Genomic DNA, 12,610 nt, shown 5'->3' with positions numbered 1-12,610 from the left:
TTTTTTTTTTTTTTTTTGCCAAAAGCTCATATATCTTCTCTACCAGCATTGTGAAATAGGAAAGTATTATTTTTTCTTTATTGCATATGAGAAAACCGAAACTCAAAAAGTGGGTAACAGGCAGAATCAAGCTTTCCAACTGGCATCTTTCTGACCTTTGGTTTAGTACTTTTCATCCTGGTTGGTGCTGCTTTTTCTGGTCTTCTGAGCCCAAGCTGAATGCTCTGTCTTCTACTGTGAACTGTGGTGTTTAACTTGTTTATAAGCAAGAATAATGTTCTGCCTGTATGCACTATTTTGACATTTTTGTTGTTAATGAATTGCACCTTACCGATTGGTCAATGACAATGCCATAGTAGTTTTAAATATTTTGACTATTCATTCTGTTTTATATAAATATTTAATATTTTCTATTACCCTACTTCAAAAAAGATTTATGACAGTCTATAAAAGTATCATAAAATGGTAAGATAATATGATTAGATGTTGATAAAGAAGCACAAAGAAATACAAAGACAGAAAGATAAATTTTGGCAAAAATGAGACCAACACAAAAGTGTAAATCTTCATCTGAAACACTTCTTAGGGATGAGCCACTTACTAGATTCTAAACCTCCCAGGAGCCAAAGGCAGAAGAAAAGTTGATTTAGTATGTTATGTATTGTGTCTTTAAGAAAAAACAAAACTATGTTTGAAACAAAATCATCTTCCTGAGCCCCCTCAAAAAGAGAACACTGTAATTTAATAAGTACCATTTCCACAATCTCTACAAAATACTCAGGACAGTAATGAGCTTGAATGGGTCATTTCATAGGTTGCTGGAACCAAGAGGTACAATGTCCAGCACCAGCCTCTATTTTGCCTTGTTTTGTGACCTTCTGAGGCTACCTGCTTTATCTCCCTTGTTAGATAATAATTTCTCTGACATGTGATGCTTGATTCAAATTTTCCTGAAAATTACCAAACAACAACTTTTAAAACTAGAAAATGAAAGAGTTGAACTACAATTAAGGAGGTGGGAACCTAGTCCTGCTCAAAGTACATTTCTTACGTGATTGAGCTCCTTCCCCTTGCCATGCCACAAGATATGGGAAGCCAAATGTTTTTCATTACCCTCTGATTTAACAGGTAGAAAATCCCATGGATGTTTGTAGAATCCTTGTCAACTTCAGACAGAAAGTAGTCCGTGCAATTCTTACACTCATTCATTTTGTCACTCATTCATCCATCTTTTTGTTAGAAATGTATAGACTGTCATTATGTGCTTGGCCCTGAGGACACAGAAACAGTTAAGTGCTACCCTGGAAGAGATTATAAATCAAAGACAGAGACAGAAATACACAGGGAGAATCACAGGGTAATGAGGTAAGCATCGTAGCAGAGATACGAGGAAAGGGGAGAAAAGAACCATTATCACCACCTGGGAAGCTAGGGATGGCTTCCTTTAGGACTTGATGGCTGATTCCAGTCTGGATATAAATTCCCCAAGAAGTTGAGGGTTAGAAGAAGATTATTTATGGTGTGAAAAACATATTGATTGCACAGTAGTGACCAAGAGTAGAAAATGTGTTTGGGCAACAGTAAGCATTTGAAGGATACAGGGTGGAGCTGCTCAGAGGTTTGGGAAGGCTTTTATTCAGTAGGGCTTTAGTAGTAAGATTTAATATCAGACCACTTTGCCCATAAACCAGTTAAGAATCCATGTCTCTCATTACTACCTTTTAAAAGAAAAAATTTACTAAATATATGGCTTATTTAAAGTTTAAGAAAGGTTTTTCTTATTTGTGTTTTCCTGTACTCATTAAGGCTCTGAGAAAGAGAAAAAGGATCAGAAGCACAGAGCGAGTACTGGATCCATGCAGGACTGTCAGATGGCCATGAATCACAGGCCTAAGCAAGTGACTGCCTATTTTCCCCTTAGACATAATGCTTTAAGAAAAAAATTCAAGCAATGGCGTATGATGTTACGTCTTCCATGATGCACTTCTCCCCTTGGTAAGGAGTGTTGGGCTTTAGTTTTGTGTTTTGGGCTTGCATCAACTCTACTCGGTATGATTAATATGAAGTTCAAATGGCCAAGAAAGAATGTGCTGCCTCCAATTCAGTTGCATAGGCATTCATCCCAAAACTGTAGATTTGCAAAAGTCACATCATGAGTTAATTTTTTTTTAAAAGCAGGAAAATCTCATTGCCAAAAGAATGAAATGCCCTTGGATTTGTGATTCTATGAGCTGCCCTCAAAGTGGGAGGAAAAGCAGAGCCTTTATAGCTATTAATAAGTGGTGTGTATTCTTGAGGTTGAGTTTAAAAACTTAAATCCATGTTGGAACTTAATGACCTCTGAAGATTTAGAACACATCGTTCAATATTTTCAACTTCATCAGTAGCATTGGAATCAATGTAAGTGCCAGGAGACTTGCTATATAAATAAATTTAAGAAGTCCAAAGAAATGAATGGATTGTAGATATATATAGCACAAATAATTGGCTGGATATACAAATTTAATTCTCCTTAAAATTTTGGGGTAAAGTCCTTTTCATTTGCCTTAGGATACAATTTTCAAGCAGAATCAAAGAAGAGGGAGTCTTTTTCTTACTGTCGTAAGACTTCCTAGACTCAGAGGTCTATGCTCGTATCTCCTGTTTGCTAAAATTGGATTATCCAAGCCAACCGATAGACCTAATAATTGAGTTTCAGTCAGTTGCCTGAATTTGCCAGATCCCCAAAAGGACTCTGTCACAAGCTAAAGCTCATTAGGTAGCTTCCTTACTGCAATAGTCATTTTCTCTCATTCTATTTAAAGTAACCCTCACTCATGCCATGGTAAATGATTTTACATTGCAAAAATTATGCTGAAGCATTCACATTTTGGCTGATGACAAACCACACAGGAATAGGACTTTATTCTTAAAGAAGAGTTTTTGCCTGCCCTGGTTCTTTGTTGCTCACTTTTGGCACTCTTTGCCAACTTAACATTCTCCAAGAAAGTGTAAATCCTACCACAGGAAAATGAGGTGTGGAATATGTGTCTTGGTTGATGACATCACCTTCTGGTTAGGGCTGTAAATTATATGAGCCCATGCATACAGATACTGGCTTCTAAGGTGCTAGGTTTTATAGCTGTATATTTTGAGCTTGGAAACTCATCATTTAAGGAACGGAGATCATCCCTTCTGCCCAGCGGAGAGTCATTCTGGGATCTTAAGGGAGTGCATTGGCCCAGAAGTCCAATGAAAAGGAGGTTTTACACATAACAAAGCTACTGATTTCGGCCAAATGCTTGTGATTGGTTTAGTTTAAGTCCCCATTATAAAATTCTGATAAAATAACTAATGACTACATATGCTACCTTACCCTTCATTAAGTGATTTCAGGATCCCAAAGAAGGTCATTAAGCTAGTAAATGCCTAAGTATCTACCGTAAGATAGTCTCCATAGCTTATTGTCAATTCCCTGAGAAAGGACCACTGTTGAAGTCCCTTTTAGTGCACTAGTTATTAACTGGAAGTGATAGTGTCCCCAGAGGGAGATTTGGCAAAGTCTGGGACATTTTTAGTTGTCAGCACTGGAGAAAGAGGATGCTACTGGCATCTGGTGGGGAAAGGCCAGGAGTGCTGCTAAGAACCCTACAATGCACAGGACAGCACCCCCGTTACCCACAACAAAGAATTATCTAGCCCAAAATATCAATAGTGGTGAGATGGGGAATCCCTGTCTTAGTGTAAATGAGGGGTGTGAGAGGTTGACTGAAGAAGGAAGATGGTAAATGGAAACAACATGAGGAATATGGACCCTTGTGTGGAAAGTTAGGAAGCCCTAAGCACAGAGTCAGAACATAAGGGGGATTCTCATTCTACTGATGGTCAACCCTAGACCTTTGCTGGAAAATTGTTGTTTTCAGGCTCTTTTTTAGAGCTCAGAAAGAATGAAATGAAACAAAAAGTAGCATGGCCTTAGGTTCTATTCTGAGCTGGCAGAGTCCAGCAGAAAGAGCTTTCACTAGAGAGAATGTAGAATGCAAGACCCAGGCGAAGGGCCTGTAGCAACCCTAATGGAGTGAGGGCTGTCATATTCCATGCAGAAAAGCTGGACACACAAAATCTCTTCCCTAACTAATTGTGTGTTCTCTATTTGTAGCAAACACAAATTATCATATTAATCTAGTTAGTTGTACACCGCATTCCAAACTAGTGGGAAGTATTGGGTTCTTCTTCTTCCTAGTTTGTGGATGATAGATTCAGAACTCTCAGATATATACAGACTCTCTAAAGAGTAACATGGATGAAGCATGGAGAACAACCATTTTCCCCAGGCAAATTCTCCAAAAGTGGTGCATATTCAATAGTTTTCAACAGAGGTTGATATGGCAATTGTTTACTGGATTATGATAAGAAGATATTAGTGGAAGCAATGGAAAGCAAGGCTGGGAGACATGTGGAGAAGGTGTTTTTTTGCAGGCTTGCTTCTCCTCACCTACCAAACACACATGCCCGCTTCCAGACTTACTCTGTTGATAATTTAAACTTGTCCAAATCCCTGTTGTCCCTGCAAAATTCTATCAGCATCCATGGTGATGCACCAACTTCTTCTTAAACCAGATCATGCCATAGCTCTCTTTTTACTTCCTGTTTGTTCATAAATAAACTGTCCAGACCTCCTTTGGTGTTTTTTGTTTTTTGTTTTTTTGCTCAGATGTCAGCTACATGGAGTCACATTGTAACTGCAAAGAGACTTTGTGCTTGTGCCGCTGCCTAGTGTTAACAAAGCGCTAATGCTGCTTGGCGTGAAGGAGGCTAGTCATTGTGGCCAAACTTCTGAGAGGTGCAAGGGGCCAAATGTCAGACTGCCAATTAAGCAGCAAGGTGGAAAATTCTTGCCTTCCTTTTGGCTCAAATGAGCTGGCTGGGAAAGAAATTAAAGTGAAACAGGCAATAAGAAGAGAGATTTTATTTTTAATTTTGAATACTATGAGAAGTGGAAACGTGACTATCCTATTGATAACCACACATCACACTCTCCACACACATACAGCACATGCACACATAGGCAATGAAAGGACTCTAAGAAACTGTCTCTTTGGCATTCAGTTGCTAGAGCTCCAAGTTGGGCAAATCTGCTTTAGAGGAAAAGCAATTTACACCCTAGGTCAATGGCTTAACCTCTGTCCACATAGCCCTGTTAAGACAATCTATGTTCGAGGATTCAGAGTGAGTTATAGAGTCATAGAAATCTATTTTTAGTAATAATACTAATTATACATGTGCATAGTGCTTTAACTATTACAGAGAATACATACAGGCATTTTCATGTTAGATCTTCACAACAATCTCATTCCTTCATTCATTAAAGGCCTACTATGTGTCAGGCACTGGGTTCATGAGATTAACTGGGAAGTGAGATCAAATAATATGGTTACGAGTATACAACTTCTAAGTAAAGCAACCTGAATGGAAACCTGCCTTCTAACCCTCAGTCACAGACTTTTTCAACAAGCTATTGGTTACACTTTCTGCTTCCCTTCATATCTGGCATTTAGCTTACGTAGGGCTGATGAGTGGAGCCTCTGATTTAATAAGATAGTGATCTTACGGCCCCTTGTTTCCACATGGGGCAATTGTAGCCTAGTGAGAATTCTTTAGGCTTTTCCCAGTGAATGTTTTTCTTTGAGAGCTACTGCCTGTGGTTCTCAACAAGTGGGAGTGGATGATTTTATTATATTTTACAAATGGCCGAATTGTGTCATGGGGACAGAAAATGATTTGCTTAAAACCACATTCAATATTCCATAGCTCTACCTGCAGATTGATTGATTGATTGATTGATTGATTTATTTATTTATTTATTTATTTATTTGAGACAGGGTCTTACTTTGTCATCCAGGCTGGAGTACAATGGTGCAATCTCGGCTCACTGAAACTTCCACCACCACAAGCAATTCTCTCACATCAGCCTCCCGAGTAGCTGGGGTTATAGGCACGTGCCACCACACATGGCTAATTTTCATATTTTTGGTAGAGATGGGATTTTGCCCTTTTGACCAGGCTAGTCTCTGACCTGAAGAGATCCGCCTGCCTCAGCCTCCCAAAGTGCTGGGATTATAGGCGTGAGCCATCATGCCTGGCCAGCCACTATGCCCACTGAGATTTATTTTGGTACAGTTTTCATAAGTAGGCTCTGCAAAAGAGAGATTGTTTTTTATTTAGGAAAACTGAACACATCACAAATATGCTGCAGATATTTTGGCTCTTCGGTCCCTGCGATTTTACTTGGACTTGCTAATTTCAGGCTCTGTTGACTCTAGATTGCTTTTTTCACATACACACATCATCTTTTATTCTAAGAATTGAAGAGTTTCCTTCTAAGCCAAAGGTCTATTGAATGGGAAGTTTGGCCCATATTCTACATGTCTGAATCCTAGCTCTAGAGTCAGTGATTAACATTTCTCTCCCCGTCCCTCTCTCCCCACTTCCTCTTTCTCATCTCCCTCTCTCTCTCTCTTTCTCCTCACTTCCTCTTTCTCATCTCCCTCTCTCTCTCTTTCTCCCCACTCATTTATTTATATCATTCATCTATTAACTTATTCCACATGTATTAAATGGATATGAGTATTTATTGAGTACATATTCTGTGCCAGGTACTCTAGCAGTCTCTTGAGGATTCATCAGAAAACAAATGATCCAGTTCTTGGTAGGTGATGAGTGTGTGTGTGTGTGTGTGTGTGTGTGTATGTGTCTGTATGTCATGGGGCAAGGTGTCCCTGCATGTGTGTGCATGTGTCTATGTGAATGCATATGTGTGCACTGTCACCTGTATTACTGCTGTAATTAATATACAAAAATTCTCAGTTTTGATGCCTCTTAGACCCAAAGTGTAAGAGGAAAACACCTTCTAAGGATATCTTTGGTTCTGATTTCTCTACAACTTTCCCACAATCTGCCCTATAATCAATTCAACTTAGGAATTATTTTTACTTTCAGACCCATCTCTTCTATATTCTAACTTAGATTTATCAATAGATGATATGCTTACATTGTTTTTGCTACTTGAAGGATTATTTAAATGACTAATCTCCAAATAGTAGACTTCCCTTTCTTATCCTTCCAAGAATATATTGTAGTTAACACTTACCTCTTAAAACAAAGAAACAAATAAAAGCTGTGCTGAGAAATGCAAAACCAACCCAAAAACTGCCTGGTGAATGACTCCCTGACAGCTTTTTCTTTAGCTACATGGTGCTGGCAGGTGCTTGGTCTGGATAACCAGGGAGTTCCCATACTTTATGCTAGTTCTCAATGTAGCTTCCAAACACCACTTTATGCTAATATCCAGGTAGATTTCAGCCAATGTCAGTGTCTTCCAGTTGCTCTGCCCAAGTGAAGCAGAGACGTTCATTCCAGACCATTTCTCTGTGTTCCCATCCATCCAGCTCCAGCCAGGGAGCTAGAATAATTTTGAGGGCAAACCACTGGCAATTGGCTTTCTGACTTCTGCAGTAATGCTTTTCTAACTATTTGTATTTGGACCTTTTCTCTATTCCATTAACTAACACATTCTGCCTAAAATAATCATCCTAACATTATTCTGTTTTTACTGCTCACCCAACATCTTCAGGTACCATCTAATCCATTAATTAGCCATATGCCATCTATGTATTAAGGCTAGAATTGCCTTCTATTAGGAGAAAATTAGCATACACTATGCTATTTTATCCACCAAAGAGTCTTGTGAATTAGGCATTGGCCTCATACATATTTTGAAGAAAAAGAAAACTAGGGAAGAGGAAAGTAAAGCCATCAGTTAAAGCAGGCTCTGGACTCTGTTTTGTATCATCTTCTGCAAGATCCTCCGCTGAGTTACAGCAAAGATGGAGAGTGAGGGCAAAGGTGTCCACAGAGGAACAAAAGAGCATGAGAGAGGGGCTGTGTTGAGATCTTTCAGCATCCCAAAGGTAGCTCTGCATTGAGAAATTTTTGCAAGTTTGAGGACATGTGTTACTAACAGACACAGATGGGTAATGGCCTTGATGAGTGTGTAAACATCTAGAAGTGAGAAGTAAAAGCATACTCTAAGTTGGAGTCTGTACAACACTAGATCATGTGCAGTTTGTTGGCAGAGTTTTAAGTTACAAGATGGAAGCATGAACTATTTTCTAGGCCTGCTTGCCAAGAACTAGGAAAGGAAATTAGGATGAAGCAGGGCTGCCTAATGTCCCAAGCTGTACCCTGCGAGTTCCTGAAGGACTCTCCATTCCAGTGGTGACAGATGCAATAGCTACATCCAACCAGGGCTGTCCTGAGGAGAACCATAGGCAGACAAGGTAACACAATGCTTAATAGCATGGGTTCAAATGCTGGCTCTGCCTCTTCCGAGGGATATGACTGCACAGGTGAATCAACTTGTCTGGGCTTCAATTTCTTCCTCTGTAAAATGTAAATAATAACCCGCTCCGGGAGTATAATGAAGACTAAATCAGGTAACCTCTGTTAAGAACTAAGCAGAGCAGTTGACATCACGTGTTCAATTAGTAGTTATTGAAAAACATTAAAAAATAATTTTAGGTTCTATTTTAGATTTAGGGGGTACATGTGCAGGTTGGTTTCTTGGGTATATTGTGGGATGCTGAGATTTAGGGTATAATTGATCACATTAACCAGGTACTGAGCTTAGTACCCAATAGTTAGTTTTTCAACCCTTGCCTCATCCCTTTCTCCACCCTCTAGTAGTCCCCAGTGTCTATTGTTTCCATCTTTATGCCATGAATATCCATTGTTTAACTCCCACTTAAAGTAAGAACATGTGGTGTTTGGTTTTCTGTTCCTGTATTCATTCACTAAGGATAATGGTCCCCAGGAGTATCCATATTGCTGCAAAGGACATGTGTTTATTCTTTTTCACAACTACATAGTATTTCATGATGCAAATGTAACACATTTTATTTATCCAGCCCACTATTGATGAACACACAGGTGGATCCATGTCTTTGTTATTGTGAATAGTGCTGTGATGAACATGTGAGTGCATGTGTATTTTTGGTAGAATGATATATTTTCTTTTGAATATATACCCAGGAATGGGATATCTTATTCAAATGGTAGTTCTATTTTGAGTTCTTTGAGAAATCTCCAAGCTGCTTTCCACAGTGGCTGAACTAATTTATATTTTCACCAACATTTTATAAGCTTTCCCTTGTCTCTTGCAGCCTTGCCAGCATGTGTTGTTTTCTGAAAAACATTTTTAAAAGGCTGCAATATTTTACCACTGATGTACTCTTCTCTCATCCTGACTCAGGCTGGGGAATGCTTTGGGAGACTTCACTTTGGTCTGTCATTCCTGGCGTACACACAGAAGTACACAGACCTGTCTCAGGCAAAACTTGTTGAAGGGACAGTGGTCCTTTTTTTTTTTTTTTTTTTTTTTTTTTTAAACAAGTTAGGAATTTGTTGAATGATATGACTGGGAAAGGCATGAGTGCCCTGCAGAAGAAAGAAGCACTTCGGGAGCCAGCATCCCTGGGCTGGACTCTGGGTCCTGAGGAGAGAGGGATTTCCTCCACTGCCCTCTCTCATCTCTGCTGCCCCTGGTGTACCGGCCTTATTATCTCTAATTGTAGGTGGGCTTTCTCCCTAGAGGACGGAATGTGTTTGTAGGTAGCCTCATGTCAACTATTCTTTCAGAAGACAAAATAGGGTATTATTTTTAATAATGAATTATTCAAGGTCCCCAAAAGAAAATGGATGACTCATTTCAACCAGAGTGATAGAAGGAAGGTTTAGTAAAGGAGCTATTTACAAAAGTGTGTGCAGGACGCAGGCAGGGTAACTCACCATCCAGTTTGCCCAAGATTGTTTTAGTACTGAGAGCCCTCTCATCCCAATGAGAGGGTTTCACAACACTCCAGTTCTGCGAAAAGTGGGATGAGTGGCCATTCTAGGTAAGAAAATCACAAGAGGCTATGCACAGGAGGCTAGTTACAGCAGGGCTGTGGCCACCCCTACTCCTCAACTGACAAATGGAGGAAGCAGTCAGTGGAACTTGGGAGGAGTGTGTTGTATTGAGGGGTCCACTGCAAGGAGCATTGGTCTTTGGTGAGGGACACAAGCAGCCTAAGGCAGCCCTGAAAGAAGGAAGTCAGGGAGATAAAAGCCCTGAACTTGCTTTCCTTCTTCTCTCCCATCTTCAAGAGTTTCAATTTCAAATCAGAGAACATGCTGGAGTGTTGTCATGTAAAGCAGATTCAAAACTGGGTCACTTAGTTCACTCGTTTTACACCAGTTTGATGAATACCAGTAGGTCAAGTTCTATGTCATGTGCTGATGTTTAAACAAAGGCACCTATGCCAGGAGCTAACATGGGGAAAATGGAGCCCAAGATAGAGGTGGCTGTAGTGAAGAATAGGTGCGTGGTATGATGAGTGAGGCCAGGTGGATTAGGCACCACTGAGGAAGAAATATTTGGAATTTATAGCTCTGGGTCCCTGGGATTAACTTCAGAAATGGTGTTTTGTGCATGTATTTCTTTTTAAGGTCTATACTCTGTTCCTGAGGCTATCACCTTCTTCTAATTCAGGATGCAGGCTGCCTCAGAACATAGCAACCAATGAGATTATTGCTTGTTGCTATCATCAACAGAATATATTAAGATTATATCTTGACTCCCAATGTGTAATTACTACTGACACCCACTTCCTAACTCCCTCAGGGTAAGTATGTTTTATATATTATACCATGTAATTTTCATGAAAAATTGTGATAAAAATATTTTCCTGGTTCAAGAGGCTCAGGGATTGGGTTTGGGTAAGTTTTCCAAAGTTGTACCTAAACAAAGACAGGAATCCAGGACTGATTATCCCTCACATTCTTTCTCTTTTTTCATTGTACCAGCTCAACTGATTTAATTAATGCAAGATATGGATAAATACTCTGCTAGTGTCCTGTTTGAATTTCTATGAAAGAAAAAGACAGAACCTGTGACATGACCCTATATCTGCTATGTAATTGATCAGGCAAGTATTAGTGAAAGGAACTACAGTATGTGGTAGGTCACTATGCAGCACATGGCCATCCCTGTGGCTGGAGCAATAGCAGGGGGTGTAATGGTGTTCTCCTCCTGCAATGCACCCCAGATGTTAGCACAAGGTAGGCAATTCCTGCAGAGAGTCCCCTGGAGCCAGGGCCAAGGTCCTTGATTGTGGCTATCCTTCTCCTGCTAGTGACTTTTTCAAGCTACTTTCCCTCTCTCTACCTCTGTTCTCTGATTGCTCGGGGCTTTTCCAACTCTTTTTCAACCTCATTAAGAAATGTATGGATATATTTTTCTACACCAGCATTTAAGTACTTCCCCCATGATCCATAGGAATGGTTTCCTGGAAAGACTTTGCATGGATTTTCCACTGCCTGCTGCTCTCACTAGCACTTGGGAAACTGCTATTTTTTCTTCCTGGTTGCATTTGCCACTTACCCTACTGAAAACAGAAATTAAGACTGTAGACAGCTGCTTACTACATAAAATTTTCAAATAAAATATTCCTATTACATTCTCTTAGGGAAAAAGTTCACTCGATTAGATTAGCAAAACTAACATAAATATGAAGTAATGCCAGTGGCTGCTTGCAGAAGGTGTTTTTAACTTTCCATTTGACTTAAGCGTCCAGTGCATTGAGGTGTCTGTGACACTCTGTTCTGTGTCACATTTGTGAGCAGGATGATGTTGTAATGCTCCCGTAATGGCTAATATTATGTTAATGGAGATGGATGCCAACGTGTACGCATATATATTTAGTCAGGTGGAGGCATTCCCAACTTGTAATGTAATCTGTGTGGTTTAAGAATTCACACATAAAAATGGAACAAGGAGGATTCAGCTCTGATTCTGGACTCTGCCTTTGCCCTTGTAGGAATATTTGGCATTTTTCTCTCACAATGGCCATTTTTCACTCTCTTGAGAACACAAAAGTATTCCAATGAAATTAATGAATGTCCAGAACTCCAGTTCAGTCTTTCCAAAGGTCTAGGATGGTGCTGGGGAGGTGAAGTTGCCTGCGAGGTGGGATGGCAGGTCACTTCTCTTGGATGTGGTCTACTTGGTCACAGCCACATGACACTGAGCAAAAGGGGTAAGTGGACAATACCAGGATAATCCAGGGGGTTAACCTACCTCCTTCACCTGTGTAAGCAAGAACAGAAAGATAAAGGATCAGGAGTAAAAGACTTCTCTCTGCTGCAAACTTCCTAGGTGGCTTTGGAGGAATCACTAAACTTCTCAATTTTCTCATCTATCAAAAACTTGGGACTCTCTGCTGTGGCCTTCCTCTGAGTTGTTCAAATAAAACAATTCTGTGAAAGTGCTGGTATCAATGAAATGATTTATAAAATGATGGGATTATGTAACTGGAGCTCACAGAACCCTCTCTGACCCAAGGCCAGATGTTTGTGTAACATCTCCCTGGGTCAGCAGGCCTATGCAACACTTCTTCTGGAGGAGGCATCATGCAACACCACCTTTCTGTCACAACCCCACCTCCAATTCCTATCTCAGCCATCTGCAGCATACCTGCAATGTTTGAAGAGCAGACACGTCTTACCAGACACTTCCTTATAATGTTACAGGATC

This window comes from Rhinopithecus bieti, unplaced genomic scaffold, assembly GCF_001698545.2.
Source record: "Rhinopithecus bieti isolate Rb0 unplaced genomic scaffold, ASM169854v2 scaffold_4781, whole genome shotgun sequence".
Taxonomy (NCBI): Eukaryota; Metazoa; Chordata; class Mammalia; order Primates; family Cercopithecidae; genus Rhinopithecus; species Rhinopithecus bieti.
The sequence above is the reverse complement of the archived record's forward strand: the minus strand, read 5'-3'. Positions refer to the sequence as shown.